The sequence below is a fragment of the Rhipicephalus microplus genome, chromosome X, assembly GCF_043290135.1.
Source record: "Rhipicephalus microplus isolate Deutch F79 chromosome X, USDA_Rmic, whole genome shotgun sequence".
NCBI classification, from domain to species: Eukaryota; Metazoa; Arthropoda; class Arachnida; order Ixodida; family Ixodidae; genus Rhipicephalus; species Rhipicephalus microplus.
In genome coordinates this window covers 149,954,030-149,979,331 of record NC_134710.1, presented here as the reverse complement: position 1 = coordinate 149,979,331, position 25,302 = coordinate 149,954,030, and the positions used below count along the sequence as shown (strand labels likewise).

The 25,302-nt window shown below is 45.7% G+C and overlaps 1 protein-coding gene across 5 annotated transcripts in view; it reads right to left on the bottom strand.

Moving 5' to 3' along the window:
• LOC119177026 (TOX high mobility group box family member 3) overlaps positions 1 to 25,302 on the bottom strand; it is a 564,847-nt gene that overhangs the window by 503,980 nt on the left and 35,565 nt on the right. The gene's annotated exons all lie outside the window — the stretch shown is intronic.

The following is a 25,302-nucleotide window of genomic DNA, read 5'->3' as shown; positions in this document are numbered from 1 at the left end:
GAGAGCCATAGTAAGACGTCGGGAAGCCTTCAGGGAACACAGGTATTCTAAACACTGGGGTGAACCGGAAGATCATGACAAAAGATTGATTAGTATATGGGGTTTAACGTCCCAAAACCAAGATGATAACAAAAGAAAATGGGATAACTTTGTTGAGTTGCAGAAGGGAAGCGTTCAATCTGAGCAATGAAAAGATTAGAAGAAAGGGGGCTCAATGGATGGCGGAAGTAAGCAAAAAAGAAGGGAAAGGCACCTGCAAAGTTTTGGAACGATCTCAATTCTCTGAGTGATAAGACAAGCATGGAACAGAGGTTTATAACTACAGTTCAAGAGGTGAAACTAGAGATGAGGCAATGGAATATATAAGAACAATGATGACAGAAAAGTTTGAACATCAAGAAAGCACTGCATGCACCGGACCAGAAGGGGATGGACCAATTAGCGCAGTTGCTCCACTGGGACAACGAGAGTGGGAAAGGGCAGAGAAAAGGGTTCCCAATAGCACATCAACAGGCCCTGACGGCATCCCAATTATGCTAATAAAGAAACTAGGACCAAGCTCTAAGCAAACATTAAGAGAGACAGCGAGCAAAGCAATAATATATGGTGAAGCCCCCAAAGGGTGGAAAATAAGCAGTATGAGCAGGATCTCTAAAGGAGAGGGGGCAAAGCTGATATAAGCAACGGCCATTCTATAACAGTTACAACAGTAGTTCACGGGCTGGTGATGCAGATAATAAAGGAAAGGCTACACACATGGGTGGAGAATGAGGGGGTACTGGGAGAACTAAAAAATGGGTTGCGTAAACAAAGGAGGTTGGAGAACAATCTGTTTTCATTGATGAAGTGTATTGGAATAGCGGAAAACGAACACAGGTCCCTATGTCTGGCATTTCTAGATATCAAGGGAGCTTACGATGGTGTGATTCAAGCAGACTTGTGGGTAATACTGCACTGGATGTGGAAGGTGAAATAACTAATCTTCGAAAGGATATCTATAAAAGTAACAAGAAACTTATAAAATGGGAAGATCAGGTATCCGAACCTATAGAAATACAACGCGGGCTTCGACAGGGATGTCTCTTGTCACCTTTGTTATTTATGCCGTATCTACAGGGACTATAGACGTCAAATTAGAAGGCTAAATCACTCGCGAGTATACATAAGCACCAAAGAGCGGCGAGAACCACGTTGCTTCCACATGAAAAAAAAAAATGCTGTACAGAGCGATGCAAGCTACAACAAAAGCAGTACGTGATCTAGGCAGAAAATAAGTTTATAAAACTTGGAGAACGCTTGAGCTTTTGCTTCAAGAGTAGAACGCGATAGCCCAATCATACACCGTACGCATCGCCTCTTCGTTCGATAGCCCGGCCTGGATTCTCGGCGGACGCCTCAACAGTGTCGCAAGGAAAGGAACGGCTGAGTTCGCAACATCGAAAGTTATCCTAGAATGCGCACTGCAAGTACAGTAGCGAAGTGCCCACTACACCATATTTATCTTTTTGTTTTTAGGGGCGGCGACAGGATATTTTTACTGAGAGGGAGGAGGGGGCACCCAAGACAAGCGAGTGCCTTGAAGGTAGGCAGGGAACATGTGCGTTGTATTTCGACAATGCTTGCTTCAAGGGGGCCAAGAGTTGCGTGCCCACTGTGCATTTTTGAGGCACCACGTGCACCTATACGCAGCTGCACACTTTGTTGATGCTGCTGCTGCTGCTGCTGATAACTATAATTGATTGTGCCTGAGTGCTTTGCAGTGCGTGGGCTTTTGAACTACAAGGGTGAGATTGGGCGAGTTGGCTCATCGTACCTCCTTTATCGTATAATGCGCTACACCAGTTTAAGCTTTGAACCACCCACTCGTTTCGCAATTCCCATGATGTGACGTGTGGCGCAATTCTACGCTTCTGCGAAGCAATATACTACAGGCCTTAGCACGACCCTTCGCACTAAATGACACTCGTAAAAGTTTCTTTTTCGGAACAGTAATAAGTCCACTACTACGCTGTGGAAGAACAACTGCTTGCCACGCAGAAGGCCTCGGTTGGATTTCGGATCGAACTGATGACATTCATTACTTTCGTCAATCGCGATTTTTCGCTCATAACCAACGACACTTACACCTGAATTACTGAGAAACGAGCTCTAACATTATTTTGTTAATATGGCAACGTTATTCCATATATCATGCTCTGTAAACATGACCGACTCATCACCTTCATCTCCCCAGAAAATTGTCACTTGCACATCTTTATCATCATATGTGTGCACCATCATCGGCGGGACGGCTTTATCTCCCACATCGAGGCTCGAGTTCGGCTCGAACAAAGCGGTTCTACGTATAAATGGTGAAAATGCGGAACAGAACATGGAATTTGCGAAGTTATAAGACCTGTGGTCCGGCCAAGACATACGAGACAACCTTTTCGTGCGCAAGCTCATTTAGTTATGCCCATCACAAGTAAATGCGTGAAATATAGCGAGTACACCATATAAAAAACAAAAAGTTTCCCAAACTGTCAACTCATAACTAGGCGAACACCACTTAAGAGTTTAATTAAATCAAAGACTCTCTCTACTTGCACTTGAAAACAAGCACGGCTTCTTGAGTCAATAAGAGGGTACAAAAAGAGTTGCACGCGGAACTGAACAAAGAGGGGCGGAATAATGCAATGCAACCGAAGGAATCGGTGGGCGCTGACCGCGTTTCTTTCGGTCGATGTCCCTCCCGGTGCTGTTTGCCCCGTGTATGGCCGCGATGCGAGCGCATCCTTTAGCTGTAGATTATGGCTCCTCAACGCGACAACGTGGCCGAGGGCGGTCGTATTTACTTCGCAGCAGTCGAGGTGAGCCGGCCTCGCTGACGCCGGACTTTTGTACCTCCCGTTGACAAGTGAGATCAATATTCATGCGCGCGACGCCGTCGTCGATCCTGGCCACAGTCGAGCTCGCGTCGGAGATAGCAGGCGAGCGACTTTGTTCTCTCTTGCCGACTTCACACGCTGTGAGCCCCGGTGAAAACCTCGAAGTGCCCGAGGCACAGCGCTATGGCCAGCGTCGTCGCCGCCTTTTTTTTATTCGATTACGGAGTGCGCGCAGGGTATCACGCACATACGCACAAGTTCACCGGTTTTAAAAAAACTGACGCCCCGCTGCTGTTTACCAGGACCGGTCCACTCCCCAGGGACGTGCTTAGCCGAAAGAAATCGCGGCCGTCAAGTGAGCGAAGAGCATACTCCGAAGCACGCGTGAGCATAGGCGACAGCAAACGCGAGCGAGGCGGCATGACGAAACACCCGGCGGCAAGCGCCCCCTGGACGTACGCCGAGATTGGGCAGCTGCCGCACAGGTTCTGTTTGCGGCGCAAACACCGCACAAGTTCCGTCCTATCGGTGGCTCTGCGCTGCACGATCGCTAATTGTGAGCGGCCATTGTCGTGTGCGCATCAGCTCGGTCGTCCGGCACATTTAAGTCGCCCACAACAGAATAATTCGGGCGTCACCAACAAACACACACAAGGGTAGAATTATTGGAAGAACTACCGGGACGTAAAATCGAAACGAAGGCACGCATAAAAGAAAAAAAAAAGAAATAAAGAGTGGTGGAGACAGGAGGTAGTGGTCAGCTTCGATCTAAAAGTTCCTTGGAATTAGCGGTAATAAAAACAGGCGGTGTTGAGTTCCCGGCATTGCACCACTCCCAACTTCTAAGGTCTGTAATGAACGAGAACGTATGCTTAAAAGGGGGCCCTGCAACGCTCTGGCGGCATGGTCAGGAACACTGCCGATGGGTAGTCGAATCTCCCGAGAACACGCGATCCAAATATTTTAGCGCACCACCCGACCTCAAGTTTACAATTAATTCTCAAAGTTAGCCAGAAATTGTTCCCCATTCTTTCTACAAAGGATGCCATATACTCCGATGACCGCGCCATACACTCAAATTCACGGCCATTGATTGATTTGAGAACCGTGAGCTGCATATAGTTTCCGTGGTTGCCGCGGGAGGCCGCCCCGTGCCCGCGCACGTTGACCGGTAAATACTTGGAAAACAGCAGGGGGCCAAACCAAAAAGAATTATCGGTTAAGAAGAAGGTGAAGGAAGCTGAGACCGATATGTGGAGAATTGGCATGATTAAGAAGTCCGCACTAGAGATCTATCGAACTTTTAAGCAGGAAATAGCCAAGGAAAAGATCTATGATAATAGTCGGGGTAGTTCTCTACTGTTTGAGGCCAGGACGGGAGTATTGCGAACAAAGAAATATCGGGCCAAATACGAAGAGGTAGACACGGTATGCAGTGCGTGTGGAGAGGAAGAAGAAACTGCCGAACACTTGATAATGTTCTGTAAAGGGCTTCACCCTGTAGTTCAGGTTGATGGCGCAGAGTTTTTCAAAGCACTGGGGTTTAGGGACAGTGAGGGCAAAATAGACTTTAAGCGGGTAGAATTACCTAGAAGGAGGTTATCTGATTGGTGGCTAAAGTCAAGGCACGAGTTAAAATTAAACCCTTCGCTGCAAAGGATGAATCCTCAACCTCACTATTTAAGGGAAAAAAATAAATCTAGTTTTCGGTTCATTAAGTATTACGGCTTGGTGGTGCTAGCCACCACCCGATCTAAAGGGTACAGCCATATCCATCCATCCATCCATCTGTGCTCGCAATCCCACTGACAGTAAGCCACTTCAAGAAAAAAGGAGTAAAACCTGCTCAAAGTGATGACGCGCGTTAAACGTATCTTCTTTCTGCCGTGCCGTCCCCTATACTTGCTTAGTTTCCAGCGCACTGGATCGGTCGAGAGAAGAGAGGAAGCAGTTACAAGAAGTCTCTCCCCTCGTGGCGACTTCAAAAAAATTTTTGTGGCCATGTGAGCCAATTCACTTCTTTAATGAAGTCATTCAATGTTTCCTTAAAATGGTATTGCAGTGTTTCTTTAAGTCCCGCATATAGCACGCATGTCAAGGCCAAAAAATACGTCTATGTCACATTACTAGGCTATTGAGAAGTGAAAAAGCGGATAAACTAACAATGCGCACCACCGGAATGTCACTCATTCAGCCATGGCTTAAAGGAGAACTCCGGTGCGTTTTCGATCATACTGAGATAATGCTGTTTTCAAATAGTATTGACGTTCCAGCTAAAACTAGGATGGCTCATTTCGCCCAGGCACTCGTCAGTAATTTTAATTAAGCGATAAACGACGACTCAAAACACAAACCGAAACAGGGAGCTGCTTCGTGATTCATGGTGGGTATCGGATGACGTCACGAGATCCGCTACACCCCGCTACGGATGGCCAGGGTGTAAACATAGCTCACGTGCCTCTTCTGATGCGCGAAAAGCAAGTTGGCGATGTCATCTGACGCGGAATCAAGCTGTGCCAGCACGTCTTAGTTTACCAGTGACAAGTTCAGCGATCATTGCAGCTACCGTCTTAGCATCGCTTTTTGATTTTGACCGACCGGCACGTGAAGGTTCTGGCATGCCCCTAATCGATTTCCTCGTTGCTGAATATAGTAAGACCCGACGTCAAAGACTTTCACGCTGCATACAGCTGACAAAACTGAACTATGCTCGAACTGTCGTCGCTGGCCGTCACCTCGTAGAAGAAAGCGGACACTGCATACGTCTGGGAAAGGCGGGGTTGTTTGAAACAAAAAAAAAAGGCCATCGTTTACAAGTGTGATTCCAGAATCAGCTACCAAATTCAAAACTTGTTTTCTAGAAAACTAAATGAATTGCGGTTGCATAATTTGGCACATATTACCATGGTACCGACGGGAACACATGTTCAAGGTTTTATTGAACAGCGCACGCGGGACGAGGACGAAGGACAAGAGCACAGACAAGCGCTGTTCAACCAAGATGAACCCACACCAACTCACTCAAGCTTCTATTCTTATGCAGTTTTATTGAAATCGGTCAATATCTAAAAAGCTCAGGAGTTCCCTTTACCTCACGATGACTGGAAGCATCGGGGACACGGTTCCACGGAGAACAAAGAAGACCCATCACATCATTTTCATGACGTTCATCTTCCCCATCATCATAATAATATTATTCAGCCTATATTTAATACACCACAGGACGAAGGCCTATCCCGATGATTAAGTCACCCTATATGCCGCGTGAGCTGATTCGAGCTCACGCCTTCCTACGTCCTGGTTACGTCACACAACCTAACCCTCTGCCGTCCTCGGCAACGTCTCCACCTCTTGGTGTTCATTCCGTAACTGACCTGCAGCCATCAGTCATTCGCGTTAACTTACATGACCTACCCAATTCCTCTTCGTAATGTCAGCTACGATAGCAAGCCGCCGTTCGTTTCATGACCGATCACCCATGGTTGGTAGCGCAGTTCAAAAGGGTCAATATTTCAATCACTGTTCGCTGATCCACTCAGATCTTTTACTGTGCCTTACTGTTTGTGATGCTTATCACTTTCCAGCGAAACTGTGCATGTCAATTGATTGAAAACATTTATTTGAAAACAAAAGAGGGGTGCCGCCCTTAAAAGGGCCCTAAAACACTTTTTCAAGTAACCATAGAATGAATTTACTGGAAGAGCTTATTGCCTCACGAATACCCCGCCGCAAAAATTTTAAGAATCCGTCCAGTGCGAGTGGAGTTACAAAGGTTTGCCGCATGCTGCAATTGCATTCTCTCTTCTCTCGTGCTGACGACAGCGCTGGAAGCTAAGCAGGGAGGGATGGCAGGGCCACATAAAAACGTCACGCGCGCCTCGTGATCTTAAGAACTTTTTCTTTATTTTTTCATCGAATGCGGGACTTTTCAAATGATCGCGCGCGCACACGTGGACAAGTAGCAGCCTCCCCCGGTGATTTCTGTAACGAACAAGCGCGACATGCTCAAATCAGCCAAAGGCTGATAGTCGGCCTTTTTACGAGTGATTTTTGAGCGTCTTCCGTGGTTTGTCGAGAGAAGAGAAAGCAATTTTTAGCTGACTTCGATAATTTATTGTGAATTTCAGGTTGCGTGCTGTGCTATAATATTTGGCTCGCGTGTGGTCGGGAGCCTCCACTACCGATCGGCAGCGTTTTCTGACCATGCTAAAAAGTGTTGCGGGGCCCATTGAAGCCGCTCCGAAATAGGCGGAGTCCCAATTTCGGGACCCCATTGGTATCAGTCACTAGCTTAGCTCTCGGGAACAAGTCCCCTTGGGCCCGAAGCTCTGAGAAACTGAGCAGAGCCGCTTACCACTCCTCTCGGGTTGGGTTAGGGTTGGGGGGGGGGGGGGGGGGGGTGTAAGACGCTGTCCTACGAATGTGTACACAACTGAAAAAAAAACAACACATTACTTGACATGATTTTTGTCGCGAGGCACTGCATGATGGGTTCTCTTCCCCTCATGACTGCAAAGCACAAGCGAAGGCTAGGCGATAAGCGAGAGCAGGAAAGGCTAGAGGAAAGGGTGGTGGATCGCGCGGGAGGCTGGGTAGGGAGCATGTGGCTGGCATTGTCAAAATACAGGAGGCACTGACTGGGCAGACCCGACTCCTCACCACTGAACCAGTGTTGGGAAACGGAGAATTCGGCAAAGAACTGTACGCATGCTTCTCAAATGGCTCCTCAAGATTGTGCACGAAACGCCCATCGCACGCCGGCAAGCCAGAGAACACGACACATGTCACGCCATAAAATTCGGCAGATCCCACGTACCTGGGAATCGACGTTATGTGAAGCATGCGGAGGAAAGGTGACCATGTTGCACTTTTTTGGTTGAGCGACACGTCATGAAATTATGCTAAATATATGTACAAATGTTGCACGCACAGACATATGTTGAAGAGTCGCAGATGTTTATATCACCAGTTGTTTGCACGTGCGCAACTATGCCGAATGGAACATGCGTATTGGCAACACCAGAAGCTTATACGAAGCGCTGATGCTCGCGAAGATGCTGGCCCTGGACCCTGCTACATAAATCAACTTCGGCGCATGCCAACTAACCTTAATTGACGTTAACCCGACGTGACGGCTGTATTAAAAGAGTACATATGTAAGGTTTATAAAATTGGGTAGGCAGCACCGCAACCACTATTGACGTTTCACAAAGATTGGCGTATATTTGAAAAGTAGTTCCGAGACCTGGTGTAGCTCTGTGATAAAATGCTTCATTGTAACGCAGAACGCTTAGGTTCAATTCAAGCTGGGACCCCGACATTTATACTTTACATTCATCTGGTCGACGCTACGGATGTCGGGTATTTCCTAACGCTCGTGCGTTAAAATTACCCATGTCTGTTCTCGTCGTTCCTGGGTAGATACTAAGTGTCAATCACCTGTGACACATACCCGCATACCAGCGGCACATAGCCACCCATGGGTATGTGCCACTGTCTGGCGAGAAGTGTTTGACGACGTACGCGACGGGATTGTGACATTATTCATGTCTTTACCAGCGCGTCATATTCATCAAACCATCTTAACCTCCCATGCTGATTTTGGTTCACGCCAAGTTAAAGGGGTGACCACGAGAGCATCCAAACGTAAGCGGCTAGATAGATAGGTACGCTCAAAGTTGCCGAAGTTCGCTAAGAAATGCTTCGCATTTAAAAGACGCCTGCTGCTCTCGAATGGAAAATTTTAAAGGAGCTACATTCAAAAGGGACTCTCTGTACCTTTTATGAAAAGTGTGTGAATTTCTGTACCTTCCGTCAAAATTTAGTGTCCCCTCTAAGCCATGTGCTACACAGCTTCACTTGTCATCTTCACTCGCATAGTGGAATGGCTCTGCGTTGGACATAAGGGCCGCCGCTTCCAGCTTCGCTAAAGCGAAGACAGACAACAATCTCCACAGGCTGTGTAGGGGCGGTAATTTTTACGCCCCATTGCGTTGTTATTAACTTCATCTAGAGTTTCTCCTTTATACTCTGATGATTGATATGTGGGGTTTAACGTACCGAAACCACCATATGATTACGAGAGACGCCGTAGTGGAGGGCTCCGAAAATTTCAACGATCTGGGGTTCTTTAACGTGCACCGAAATCTGGGCACACGGGCCTACAACATTTCCGCCTCCATCGGAAATGCAGCCGCCGCAGCCGGGATTCGATCCCGCGACCTGCGGGTCAGCAGTCGAGTACCTTAGCCACTAGACAACCGCGGCGGGACCTCCTTTATACTTTAAGTTACCGCCCAATATGGCAGCACGAAGGTATTGTGTACACTTCCCACGTCAGAGACAGCGCTAGATTGCCTATGACTTTCAAAGTGAAAGGATGCGAGCTCATTGGTACGGATCCTTCTGAAAAAAGCAGCACTGATTCGACCACGAACGAAGAAACATCACACGAGCATAAGGACAGCGCCGGTCCTCGTGTGATGTTTCGTCGTCTGTGTTTGAATTAGGGCTATTTTGTTTTTTTCTTCAGATTGGCCATCTTTATTTAGGAATGTCTGCCGCAAGCGCTCCAACCCCACGCTTGTTCTTCGGTATATCTTCGGTATATTTCCGTTTCATGAGCAGTCACGACTATAAGGTCGAGGTGCATAAGATACTTTTTCATCTACAATGTTGTGGAGAATTTATATACGAATGTGCCCCAGGCCATTCTTAAAATTGGTCACACTACATGCGCGCACATACACACACATACACACACACACACACACACACATACATACATACATACATACACACACGCACATACATACATACATACATACATACATACATACATACATACATACATACATACATACATACATACATACATACATACATACATACATACATACATACATGCATGCATGCATACATACATACATACATACACGTACATACATACATACATACATACATACATACATACATACATACATACATACATACATACATACATACATACATACATACATACATACATACATACATACATACATACATACATACATACATGATGTCACGCAGTTTATTTACGTACAGACCTACTGGAAGGCCGAGGAACGCCAGAAGAGCGAGGAACGCCAACAGGCCGAAAATACAAAACAAACGCAAGCTCGGGTCGCGCGTGCACCAACGCTGTGGCTTGCCGTTTCATGCTGCTTCGTCGTCGTTCGCATAGTTCCCTACACTGGCCCCCGGTGAATAGCGTAGCCAACCTGGCGACTTAAGGCGTAGTCACTATAGCGGGGTCGTAATACGGCTTCAGGCGACTCACATGCACAATTTCTCGGCCACGACGGCGTAAGTCATGAGACTGTGTCAATGGCTCAATCTCATAATTGACGGGTGACGTACGGGCGAGAATGCGGTAGGGCCCGTGGTATCGTGCCAGTAATTTCGACGAAAGGGCAGGAGTGCTCGGTGGAACCCAGAGCCAAACGAGAGCACCAGTCGTGAAAGTAGAGAGATGTCGGTCGGTGTCAAGCCGTAGCTTCTGGTGGCCTTGGTCCTCGGTTGTCAGAGAACGGGCCAATCGTCTGCAATCTTCTGCGTACCTGGCAACATCAGAAATTGCAGTGTACACAGAGGAGTCGGGCGTGTATGGGAGGATAGTGTCCAGCGTACACGATGGTTCGCGTCCGTACAACAGAAAGAAAGGGGAGAACCCTGTTGTCGCGTGCGTAGCGGTGTTATACGCATACGTGACGAATGGAAGGACAGTGTCCCAATTAGTCTGGTCTGAAGCTGTGTACATCGTCAACATATCACCGAGAGTGCGATTAAATCGTTCTGTGAGGCCATTCGTCTGCGGGTGATATGCTGCCGTCAGGCGATGACCCATGTTGCACTGAGCGAGCAACGCTTCAATGGCGTCAGACAAGAAAACACGCCCCCGGTCGCTCAAAAGTTCGCGGGGAGCACCATGGCGAAGAACAAAGTTGCGCAAGATGAAAAACGCAACTTCCCTCGCGGTTGCTGCGGGTAGTGCTGCTGTCTCCGCGTAACGCCTGAGGTGGTCCACGCCGACAATTATCCACCTATTTCCAGAAGACGACGTGGGAAGTGGTCCGTATAAGTCAATACCGACGCGGTCAAACGGACGCGCTGGACAAGGCAGAGGCTGAAGTGTACCGGCAGGGCGTTGAGGTGGGACTTTACGTCGCTGGCATGCAGTACAAGCACGTACGTACTTGCGGACAAATGTGTACATGCCGCGCCAGTAGTACCGCTGACGTAGACGGTTGTACGTTTTGAGAGCGCCAGCGTGAGCGCTTTGCGGGTCGTTGTGGAAAGCAGTACAGATTTCCGAGCGCATGTGGTTGGGTATCACTAAAAGCCACTTCCGACCTTCAGACGTGTAATTCCGCCGATAGAGTAGGTCGTCTCGAATAGCGAAATGTGTGGCTTGACGGCGGATAGTTCTTGACACTAAATTAGCTAACGGATCAGTGAGAAAGGCGAGGAGTTGGGAAATCCACACATCTTTGCGTTGTTCCGATGTCATGTCTGTGAAGTCGATTGGTGTTATGACAGCTGAAGAAGGTGACGAGGAGGCTGGGTCAACCGGTAGCGGCGAGCGGGATAGCGCATCAGCGTCGGAGTGCTTGCGGCCGGATCGGTATACAACACGAATGTCGTATTCCTGTAGGCGAAGCGCCCAACGACCAAGGCGCCCCGACGGGTCTTTGAGCGATGATAGCCAGCATAGAGCGTGGTGGTCCGTGACGACTTCGAAAGGGCGGCCATAAAGGTATGGGCGGAACTTCGTCAAAGCCCAGACAATTGCGAGGCACTCTTTCTCCGTGACGGAATAATTACACTCGGCTTTCTTGAGGGTTCGACTCGCGTAAGCGACCACGTATTCTTGGTACCCTGGTTTTCTTTGAGCCAATACAGCACCAAGACCGACACCACTGGCGTCGGTGTGGACCTCCGTAGGCGCATCAGGGTCAAAATGACGTAGTATTGGAGGTGATAATAATAACCGCCGAAGCGCGGTGAAGGATTCGTCGCACTCTTTTGACCAAGCAGAAATGCCTTTGGAAGTTGTCAACAGGTTGGTAAGAGGCGCGATGATGGAAGAGAAGTTGCGCACAAATCGACGAAAGTATGAGCACAGGCTGATAAAACTTCGAAGCGTCTTGATGGAATTGGGCTTCGGATAGTCGGCCACGGCGCGGAGTTTCGCCGGATCCGGAAGAACACCCTCTTTGCAGACGACGTGACCCAGTATAGTGAGCTGACGTGCGGCAAAATGGCACTTCTTGATGTTAAGTTGAAGGCCAGCAGAGGTGAGACACGCGAGAATAGCACGAAGACGAACAAGGTGAGTGGAAAAGTCGCGAGAAAAAACGACGATATCGTCTAGGTAGCAAAGGCACGTGTTCCACTTGTAGCCGCGAAGGATGGTGTCCATCATCCGTTCGAAGGTGGCTGGGGCGTTGCAGAGTCCAAACGGCATGACGTTAAACTCATACAGCCCATCAGGTGTTACAAATGCCGTCTTCGATCGGTCAGGATCAGCCATTGGAACTTGCCAATATCCTGAGCGTAAATCTAAAGAGGAGAAATATTCTTCCCTACAATACATACATACATACATACATACATACATACATACATACATACATACATACATACATACATACATACATACATACATACATACATACATACATACATACACACGCACATACATACATACATACATACATACATACATACATACATACATACATACATACATACATACATACATACATACATACGTACACACACGCACATACATACATACATACATACATACATACATACATACATACATACATACATACATACATACATACATACATACATACATACATACATACATACATACATACATACATACATACATACATACATACATAAATACATACATACATACATACCTACATACCGAGAGTTTAAGCGACGACGGTAAACTACTAAATACTAAGCGCACGCACGGAATGACAGCCTTCGATATACAAGGTTAACTTTATAATCTTAAAGTTCACAACACAGGCGGGCTAAACAAGTCCCAACATATCATTTCGTAGCCATTTCAACTAAAATTCGTTAAACATCAAATTTTGCAGTATTCTTATAACTATTCAAGGTATCTGCCAATATGAAAATGGGCCGTCAATGCCAATTGTACGTTTGAACCTCATGACGAGTTCATAAAAAAATTAAGGCTTCAAACGAATAATGTTTATTAATAGTCGAGCAAATGTGATCAGCTCGGTCCCATATTGCGCCCGAATATCCCCGCATCAGGAGAAGGCGCATTACGACATCCTAAAATGTCCACAGACAATGAGGGCAAAAAAAACCATTACAGAATTTGTCTTTCTTATTTTTTATTCTGTACAATAAGTTAAAGATGGGAATCGATAAAGGTCATTTCCAACGCTAATATTCTTTGCGTCTCTGCTCTATGCAACAGCATTCTGTACTTAGAAGCGCGTGTGATTGACGAGCACTCCTCACGGATTACGCAAAGAAACCAGTTCGTGAAGTTCTCACCGCACATCTAGAAACGACCCACACCATCACGACTCGAAATTTTCGAAGCCTGTTGCAAATGAACACATCATTCGGCCAAATTGTAGCAGCTAAGTCAACAGTAGGGAGTTTTATAATAGCGCACAGCGAGCCCTTGCGGTGCGGTCGCTGCCACTGCGCATGCGTTGTAACGCGAGTCGGCGTTCGCGTTCGCGGACCGTACACAAAAAATCCGAAATTGCGTGCGGTAATGGCGGCCCGTATGTGGCCCGCAAGCGCTGGTTTCGAGGCTACAGTGTCGCTGCGATCGTGCGTTGCGGATCGCAGCAGGGCAAACGCTATTACAAAACTTATATGGCGCCCGCTACGCCCGCAACGCCCGCAACGCCCGCAACGCCCGCAACGCCCGCAACGCCCGCAGCGCTTGCAAACGGTATTCTAGAACTCCCTAGTGATGAAGACATTATAACGCACACCGGCGGTGCTGGAGGTAAAGCGCAGCTGTTTCAATCGGGCCGAGAAACGAAAAGAGTTCGAAGTGTAACCCCAGTATATATATAGGCGAATCTATCTATCTATCTATCTATCTATCTATCTATCTATCTATCTATCTATCTATCTATCTATCTATCTATCTATCTATCTATCTATCTATCTGTCTGTCTCTTCGTCCGTCCGTCCGTCCGTCCGTCTGTCTGTCTGTGTCTGTCTGTCTGTCTGTCTGTCTGTCTGTCTGTCTGTCTGTCTGTCTGTCTGTCTGTCTGTCTGTCTGTCTGTCTGTCTGTCTGTCTGTCTGTCTGTCTGTCTGTCTGTCTGTCTAGCTGCCTAATACATTTAGCTCTCCTGGGCGTTTAGATAATGAGATCTATACCAAAATTGGTATGGCAAGACATCACTGTACAACGAGCATAAGTGATTAGTCATAACATGAAAATCATGACATGTATTTCATGAATGTCATGATTTACATGTCCTTGTGTTTCTGCTCCTGCGTTGGTTTCGTTATCATGGTATATTGCAAAACTGGTATGGTATGACATTTTATTTATTTATTCACAGATACTGCTGTCTCATGTTTGAGACATTGCAGGAGTAGTTACAATAAACGAACAAAAACAGCAGAAATTAAAAAAACATAATATTACGTAATTAGACACCTGTTCAACAAACAATAAATGATTAAAAAAAGGAACAATAGCAAAAGTTAAAAACATCAATTTACATAATTGGACACTTGTTTAACAAACAGCGCATGCGGTAGTCGTTTCAAAGTAGTGTCCAGATTATTCCAAGTGTCAAATGTGCATGGAAAAAAAGAGTATTTATAACAATCAATCTCACATGACTGCATGGCAAACATAAGTCCCAGGCCCTTAAGCAGAAATCATGACATGCGTGTCATGTAAGAACATGACTACATGCCATGCTCATGATGCGCTCGCGGTCGTTTCGCTGACTTCACATATACCAAATTTGGCATTACGTGACGTGAATGAATGAATGACAAAGGTATGTGACTGGTGCAAACATGATAATCCTGACATGCGTGTCATGTGAGAACATGTCTACATACCACGCTCATAGAGCGCTCACGGCTATTTTGCTAGCTTCACATATACCAAACTCGGTATTACGTGACGTGAATGAACGACGAGCACAAATGCCAGGCGCAAGCATGATAATCATGACATACAAGTCGTGTACGTCATTATTTACATCCGCCTCCTAAGCTGTGCTAATTTTAATGTGACGATTCAACCTTCCTCATTCGTGCTTCGCATATCACCGATTCCCGCTGTACGTGGGATCTTCAAATTTGTATCATTTTGTAATACAACCGACTACTTTTAGGGGCGAAGCTCCTTATAGCGGCACCCGTTCGTCCCCCGTAGTTTGTAACAAGTATAACATTTTGACCTCCAAGGTGGTGCCCGTGAGAGACTTCTTTTGTGCGTTGTTGAACAATAAAAAATAGTGCTCAATGTACATGTCAATGGCTGCTAATGGGGAATGAGAGACAGGAGCATTCGGATTTTAGTTAACGCGCAGGCTGCGATCACCATTAGCAGCCATTGGCATGTACATTGAGCACTATCTGACTGAAAAAGTTTGCTACGTCATACTCGCTGGGCGTAACCTCCTTGGTTTTCTAAAGGTTTAGCGAGCGTTCGGCCGCAGTGCCATGAATACAGTGAACTAGTATATACCATGAACTCGAGGTGGTTAAAGGTGGGAAGTGGACACGAAGTGCAAGCTGTAAGAAAGTGTGCGTGAGCCACCTCTCGTTTAGTCCTTGGAATGTCCGCTGGATGGCGGTGCTTCTATATGGGGAATATATGATGAAAAGACGCGAGATGGTGGTACTTGGAGTGTTGAATAGATGGACGAACGGACACATAGACAGATGCATGGATGGACGCATGAACGGACGCAGGGGCGGCTGCATGGACGAACGCAGGGACGGACGCACGAACAGACGCACGCACGGACGGGCTGATGGACGCACGGACGGTCACCCTGACGGACGCATGGATGGACGGAAGCAAGAACAAATGGACGGACGAATTCTTCGCCCCACTCTCCATCATTCACTCCGTGGATATGCTGCCATTTTTTTTTGATACTGTAGCATTCTGAGTATTCTGAGTAATTAAATTTCATTTTGCAATAATTGAGAGCCGGTCAGCAATTATATATATATATATATATATATATATATATATATATATATATATATATATATATATATATATATATATATATATATATATATATATATATATATATATATATATATTATTTGAGAGAGCATTGAGAGAGCGTTCCCTGTACAGCAGCTGAGGAACGTGGAAAAAAACAGCGACGACAATTGAAAGCAACTCTGACTGAAAGACAACACTATATGACAGAAGCCAAGGTAATTAAGGCTTCCAGCCTTGATACAAGTCTCCAGTCTTCTCTCTACCATACAAGGGTGCACGTTAAAGAACCCCAGGTGGTCCAAATTTCCGGATCCCTCCACTACGGCGTCTCTCATAATCAAATGGTGGTTTAAGGACGTTAAACCCCACAAATCAATCAATCAATCAATCAATCAATCAATCTCTCTACCATGCAAGCCACAGTACTTCGTTGTAGTTTAAGTGAAGAATATTACGTTGTCACAGCAATATTTTTTTAAGGAAAGCAATGCGAAGTAATCAATTGCATTTCTGTAATTTCTAAGTTACTTTCCTAGAGCTGTAAATAACCACTGTAATCAACTACATTTTAAAGAAAGTAATTGTAACTGCAATTTTACTCGATGCACGTTTTCTGTAGCGTGTACAAGTCTGGTTAAAAGTACGCCGATACGACACTGTAGAAGATGTCCTAACCACCACAACGAGGGTGCTCAACGTTATATATATGAATCTATATTAGGCGACAATATATGTGACATATACATATGCAAATCATAAACCCCAGCACGTCCCGCCACCACTGTCTGTCGAAACTTTCCAACGTTTTCCACCATGTAATCGAAGCGTACATACGTTACCGTTGACGTCGCGAAACTACGTCGATAGCGTAAAAGCACAACCAGTATACGCCCGAAAAACGGGGGGGATGGGGGGATGATTGTCACTGCGCTGCTCAAATCAGCATTCCCTTACGCAACACCATCGCACGGAGTACGTATATATAAATATATATAAGTGCTCCGTTGCATATAAATATACATGCATGGAGGATGGGGCTTAAGTAAACGGGGATTGCCATAGAACATCATGCATCAGCAGGGTGATACAAGCTATGAAAAATGAGCAGAGTAGAGATAACGCACTCACTGGGTTGCGAGCGCTGTCCTGTATGTTGCAACGTTGCGCAAAAAAAAATTTAAAAAGAGCGCTGAGACTTTAAAATTGTATATAGCTGTACATGCGTCAAGCCCTCCGTACTAAGTCTTTTCTAATAAAATTACATTTCCAGACAGGCCGATCTCATTTTAGTTGGCGAGTTCGGAAAAAAGAAAGCTTTAACGGCATAACGCGAAAATAGGAAAGAAAAAATAGGCCCACAAACAAACACATGTGCCATGAAATGGCATACTCGTAGAGCCGTGCGTCCGAGGCTTCTCGTTTTATTGTTTTCTTTTTTTTTTCTCTCCTCCCCGCGTCCCACTATGCCCAGTTTTATCGCCGAGCAGTATTTCGTGCGCGCTTTTCCTCTATAAGAATTTCTCATGACTAAGGTTTTATGACATGCTCTAAAAGCACCTTGAATATAGGATGCAATAAAAGGGCTTCGAAACGATGAAGCAAAGCACAATGCACGAAATAGCAGCCAGGAGGAAACAGGTAACGACTCCGCGAAACGAGGAAAAGCACACACGGCACTTTTTCATTATTATTTCATCCCATCGGTGCTATTCGCCTGAAGAGAGGAAGGGAGGCTTCGAAAAACATCGTTCTTAAGACGCAAAAACGACGAACACACTTATCGGAAAACTATACCGAAAGGTCACTCATAGCCGCCGAGCCGTTGTAGTAAATGGATTTGTGCCATTCGTTCCTTATACGGACACTGGATAGAAGAGATACAAGAGATTCCACTGCGCAGCTGGAAGCGCTCTAATGTATTACGTTCCGAAGGTTTGCATTCGTAGTCTCCAACACGTATATGAAATGCTTATCCCATGCTATACGTAGTGCCTCTGCATCGCATATACCGCAAAACCGCCCTGTGTCGGAAATGTGAGGGCCCGTTGATGAAAAAATTGTCACAGATAGTTTTCTGGTTTTTCCCGTATATATGAAGACGACCTTTCCGGACTATTTCTTTTTTTCACGTGTGTCATAGATGCACTGAGAAGAATTAAAGCAAGACTCCACCTTGATGCGTCATTCGCGATCAGTATAAGTAGTCTGCATCGTCAATGTCTTATGCTGCGTTTCGAAATGACACGGTTTCTTTAGCAGGGATTGCTACAGGACAGGGTAGCTTAAAAGGCAAAAACGGCGTTTGCCAAGAGTATAATCCGATATACATTGCACGTCTTTGCTTTGGCCGGAGAAATTATGCAACAGAAAGGACAAATTTCGCGCCCTTTTCACCAAGTAAAGATGAGCGATTCGGCGAAAGCGGACATCGCTCGAACATTGCCCAATCGCTAGCACAAAGGGATTTTGGGTTGAAAAGAACACTTTTACTTTGTTTCCTGACGTCACTCTTGTTTCATGTAACTGCACTGTTTCGCGCTTGCTGAAGTAAATCGCGCTCATTTGTTGCACCAGTTTGACGGCAGCAATCAACTAAGCAGACGCAGATAGATACGGGAAGACGCCCTGTACTGCCGCTATCCTCTCTCTGTTAGTCGGGTGCGCGTGCTCTTTCTGTAGAGAACAAAACTAGGCAAATAAATAAATAAATAAACAAATAAATAAATAAATAAATAAATAGGCTAATGCGCGCAGTCATGTCGAGGGATAAGACTAAATCCTCTTGGCGCACGAGGCAAGGTCGCAAATTCAGCCAAAGCAATCCTCTTCGACTTTAATCAAGGAAACGGGCCCCGACGCGGAGCGCCCGGGCGCATTACGGGAACGAAGCGACCGGGCACAAATGTTTAATCAACGCAGCAGCGCTCGTCGCCATTGGAAAACAGGGACGAAGGTGAAGATTTTCGGCGCGGGTGTCGGCGCACACGCGAACTCTCTTCGGCGCAGCGCGATGCTAAAACGCGGCGCACCCATCGACGCCAACGCTGCGGCGCATGCATGAAACAAAAATGATCGCTGCCGGTGTGAACGATATGGTGCGACGACAAAAGACGCCCACTGCATCGGAAATGCTCCGCAGCCACGCGCCGCGTCGTCGTTTATTTGCATGATTTACCCGCATGCGTCGCTCATCGAGCCAGCTAGAACGTGTCCGCAAGTCACCGCTGGTATGCGAAAAAAGAAAAAAAAAAGAAACTATCACAGTTCTTGCGTCTTTGTCTACGTTGGCGCTTCTCCGGTTTTACTTTCGTGCGCTCTCCATACGGAGAGTGGCCACACAGCTTCGCGTAGCCAGGCGCCCTCTCTCTCTACAGGGAGAAATCACAAAGCCGCGCCAAAAAGCCCCGCGCTGACGCGCTGCAAACAGATGCGTATGGTCGGGCCTTTAGTGGTGCACACTGCACACCAGTGGCGCAGCCTGTTGGTGGAACACCGGGACCGTGCCCCCTCCCCCTGAAACTTTCCACTAAGGCATACATAGCGCAAACTAATCATTTGCCTTCCTGGTCCCCACGTCAGATAAAAAAAAAAAAAATCTAGCCTAGGTACACACTTTCAGAATGACAGAGAAGTGGTGCAAACAATGCACTCGCATTACGCGGTGTTCCATTGCGCTATATACGTGACGAATTCACCGTTGCGGCGAGTTAGGTCACCGTGGACGTAACTATCGAGGTCTGCGTTGAAGGCACTTCGTCGAATACACGACAATATCATTTTAGAGGAAGGGAGGGGGGGGGGGAGATTTTAAGCTTATTTTAAGCGATAAGAGAAAGCGCGGATGGCCTCCACACCAACAATGCACTCCGTACCGCCGCGCCATAACGGGAAAGCGGCCCGGTGTGGCCCCTTACAGAAAATAGCCCAAAATTCATTTCGGCCCAAAGGCCAGCGTTGATATTTAACCTTTGTTAAAGAGGCAAGCAAGAGGAAACATCACAAGGGTAAATAGCAGCCATCACCCGCAGACAGAGCAGAAATAATCTGGATCTCGATCACGCTAGAGGTGCTTGCTATATCGCGGTAGTGATTATTTCTTCAGCTTACTAATTGTACACTCATATTATAATCTCACAATGTACTAGTTAAACATTGACAAAGTTAAGTGTCACGCTGACCGTCAAATATTTTCACAAGACCCAATAAGTAGCTGCTTTGATAGCGAAAAAAACTCTCAAGCACATTTAAAATATACTCCAGTTTTTAACGGTTCCCAGATAGACTTTTAATATATAACCCCCGCATTCGGCAACGCTGCTTGACTCTAACTTGGCTCGTCACCGCCTTCAATGCAGCATGAACGCGTTTCAAACGCTGCCTTGAGATGGTGGCAAGTCAAGTCAGGGAGCGTTTCCGAATACGGAGGTAAGTAGGACAAATATTTGCGCATTACATATATATATATATATATATATATATATATATATATATATATATATATATATATATATATATATATATATATATATATATATATATATATATATATATATATAGCGTTTCTTGATCCGAAACTTGAGAATGTAACATCTTTTTACGGTGGTGTATCCATACACCAAACTTTAAGCACTTACTATATGTATTAGGATACCGTATGCCAGCGATTCACGTGCACCCTAAACAAAAATGAGTAACCTGACCCCCCCCCCCCCCGCAACAAAAAATAAGTTTACCACCGCCATTGAACTATATGACATCCGTGGATCACAACACATGGCAGCGCCTCCATATCGCATCAAGCAATCGCAACCATAGAAATTCAGCGGATTAAGCTCAACCACTCACAACATTCATAGGCGTTTTGAGAGGAGCAACGAATTCATTTGTTGTATTACTGTAGTACGTGGCTTCCGATACTTCCGATCGCGAAAAACAAAATACCGAGCGATCAATGCGCCCGCATACACCTAGTGCCGCCATCTAGCCATTTTGCGCCGAACTCGTTAGCAGCCTCCGAAACCTGGCGACGCGCCCGCGCCTGCCATGTTGTCGGAATATCAAAACCAGAAATTGCAATCTCGGAGGCCAGAACTCTGTTCCCGCAGTTGCCGGCAGGATGTGTCTGGTGTTAAGCTACACTAGAGTAACTATATGCTACCTGTAGAGGGCATATACAGTTACTATAACCTACAAGTACTAAAAAGGCGAGCGCGCAGGTTTTCCCAGCCATATTAAGAGCACGAATAGCTCAAAACTATGCGTGTGTGCGAGCCTGCACGCAGTCACGCTATAATTTGATTGATATGTGGGGCTTAACGTCCCAAAACCAACAGATGATTATGAGAGACGCCGCAGTGGAGGGCTCCGGATATTTTGACCACCTGGTCACACTATAATTTAAGGACTGCAATTGCATGTGAGCGCTTTCGCGCGCCTGTGTCCTGACCATGGAGGGAAAAGGGGACTATGGGAGCGTCACGTGAAAATTTTGAAGCGCAGCCATGAAGTATGAAAAAGGAACATGCTGGCAATTGTGACCAGCGTACGGAGAGGGGGGGGGGGGTGCAGGGGCGAGGAAGCGGCATCCGAGGAGTTTGGCTTGTGGACGCTAGGCGCGCATGCACGTCAATTTTTGTTTTTGTTCATGAGCCAGCCAAAAAAGTAAATGTAATAGGAGCGTCATAGGAAATGTGACACGGACGCGGCAAGCAAGCGGGTTCAGGAGAGGTTGTCTTGTAAACACTAGGCGTGCTCCAATTTTCTTGCTTCATGGTCTTAACAATAACTATGCCACTCCCCTTATTTGTTAATATACAAACATAAAACAGGTGCAAATGGCTTCTTAACTACAATTACCTGTTATGCCAATGATATGTAAGATGGTGATAAAGGAACCGGTGCTGATGTAAAGCAAAAATTACGTCCTGCTAATCAAAAGAAAACTTACATTCCTGCTAGGCAATAAGGCTAATTAGTGAACTTGAATTCAAAAAGGACAACACAATAAAACGAATAATTGGAAATAGAATAGGTCTACAGACAATGACAGACTAGAAATTTGGCAGCCAATAAATTAAAATCATTCACGAAGACAGGGCATATTTAAAAAGATGTCATGCATAAATGCTAATTGTTATACTTTTACAGCAAAGGAAGAAATAAAACAATACACAGGTGATTCAAAACATGCAATAACTGGAAAGATCTGGTAGCAGCTTTAGAAGAATCATTGAAAGGTGCCAAGATAACATTCGTGACACTAGAGGTATCATGATTACCGAACCGCAATATAAGAGAACCAGTATATGATATGCAGCCTTTCTGAATATTGTGGGTGCTGTTGTGCAAGAGGCATTGTCTTCATGCGGGAGCCCTTCTTCTCACAGAGACGGCCGGCGAGCCACTCACAGTTCCGGCGAAGTCCTCTCTTCCACCCACCCCCGCACCGGGAACCGGCCTTGGAGAATATACTGGAACCTTCTTTAGGCCGTGCTGGCCCCATGTTTGGAGGATTCACACCAGTCGACGTCGTCGTGCTGGCCGGCTTTGTACCAACAATAATATGCTTTATTAACGTTGCTGTTTTCAAAATGACTGCCTCCCTATTCCCCGTCTGGGTAAAGGCTTCAGTTAACGTCTGGCTGCTCGCCTCTCTCGGCGACCGCTACCACCGCAACACAGAGAAATCCTAACAGTGGTTGGCGGCACTGGGATACGCTACCCTACATTTGGAAAGCCTGATGAGATCCCTGAAAGCCTGAGATGACTGCCATGATAGCTTTTGCTACACTGGGATGCGCTACCCTACGTTTGGCAAGCTGGATCGCATCTCTGGAAGTTGGAGGACGATTGCCCTGTTATCATCCGGCAAGCTTGGATATGCTACCCCGGATCTCAAAATTGGCAAGTTAGACCGGATCCCTGCTGACCCAGAAGACTCCCACAGTACTGTTTGAAAGCGGCTACGAGATGGACCAACGTCGGCTACTTTGGTTGGGTGGGTTCCTAACATTTACTGTTCATTTCACCAGACCTCTCGGGCACAGGCAGATGTTAGGAGTGTGTAGTGTTTTTTGTTGGCTGTAATTAAATATTCACCCGCTTTAAACAATGACACTAGTTTTGAAGTACAGGTGAATATCAGCAGAAGAGCATCATAAAGAATGGAATCACAATGGAGAAGTACCGTGTGCAGGACCTTTTTGAAATGTGCGAATCCTAACAGTGTGCATGATAATGTATATGTATGAAGTTTTGTCGAACACTCTCGAACAAAGACAATGTGAATTGGTCAATGTTAACACAGTGGGCGTAACTGAATGGTGCAAATCATGGGTGTCATGAGGTCCTGACACCCTTGTGTGCTCAGGCTGTGGTTGACAACCCTCACATGTGCCTCCCCCCCCCCCACCAAGATTTATCTTTCAAATATCAAGTTAGAATTTCTTGGCAGTTAAATATAGAGCATTAGCTCTTTGTTGGAAATGGCTGCAAAGTACGATGGGGGAGGAATGCATGAACTGTATGGCTGTGGCACATGTTCTTCAAAACATTGAAAATCTCATACAGCTGCTACAGTTGATAAAACGCTTCATCAGCATGTGCAAGAACCATGCTCTTCTTTATGAAGCCTCTGAAAATGTCAAAATCAAGGAGATCCAAGGACTATACTCATCCAATGCATATTTTGATCTCCTAGGTGTTCATTGCTTGAATTAGATAGCATATAGCTTACTCCATTTTTTTAATGCCTATTTATTAACTGCAAAGCATTTGTTTGCATACTGCAGACACTTTAAACATCTGTCTGTTCGTCTGTCTGTCTAGCCGCCAATGTCTGTGTGCTCTCGTGATCACCCTCTAACGTGGGGTGAATCAAAATTAGTACGGGAGGGTAAGATAGTTTGACAAACAAGACTCGTTGGTCATGACATGGATAATGTCACAATCCTCAAACCCTTTAAAGCCGCCACCTATAAGGCACATACCTGAGGGCGGGTATTTGGCACAAGTGTGCGAGTATGTCACAATGGCTCACCTGACCCACCTGGGTCAAGTGATTGCGTACCTGAGTGATCTACCCAGGAATGGCGAGAACAGACATGGGTAATTTTAACGCACGAGCATGAAGAAAAAGCTGACATCTGCAGCATTGACCCGATGAATGCCAAGAAGAAATGTCAGGGCCCCAGCAGAAATCGATCCCCAGCATTCTACGTGGAAAACAAGTATTCTACCACAAAGCCACATCAGATCTTTGAGCTACTTTTTGCATAGACCCTAATGTTTGTGAAACGTCAATTGTGGTTACAATGCTGCCTATCCAATTTTATGAATATTACATGAGTACTCCTATGATACAGCCATCATGTCGGGTTAACGTCAATCGTAGTTAAGCACCATCCCCTCAAGTTGATTTATGTAGCAGTGTCCAGGGCTACCATCCTCACAAGCACCAGCACTTCGTCAGCTTACTGCTTCTGACATTGCTAAAATTAATGTTGCTGGTGGCATCGTTATGCGACTGTTTAAATTGTGCCTGTGCATGTATGTGTACATATCTTTAGTGCCACTTCGTAACGTTTCATTCAACAACAAAAATTACAACAAAGTCACCTTCCATCCGCATGCTTCACATAACATTTATTCCCAAGGTACATGGGATCTGGCAAATTTTTCGTACTGTGTATTTCTGTTCAATGCCCCTTCAGCCACGTAAGACTGTATTTTAAAAAAACTGCAATTGAAGTTCAGCCAGTGTCCAAAAAGGCTCACTAGCACCCAAAACATCTGAAAATAGGTATGATACGCATAAGCATAACCTCTGGTTAAAGGGACACTAAAAAAAAAATGATGACTTAGTTTAGATTGATAAACTACGAACTCTGATGCCATAAGTTTCATTGTTGTAAGTTTATTATTAGCAGAGAAAATCAAACTTGTTTCAGTTCCAAGTTTCATGCGAAAATCTTCGTGCGTGACATAACAAGTTTAGAAATATATTTTTCATAATTTTGCAATATTGGCTTCAGATAAAATTTACTAAAACTTTGTATGCCAGGTCTATGGCACCCACAGATGACAATTCACTTCAATTTTATCGATTAGAAGCTACATAGGCCCCAGTAGACATCTTCAAAGTTTATGACATTACAGTG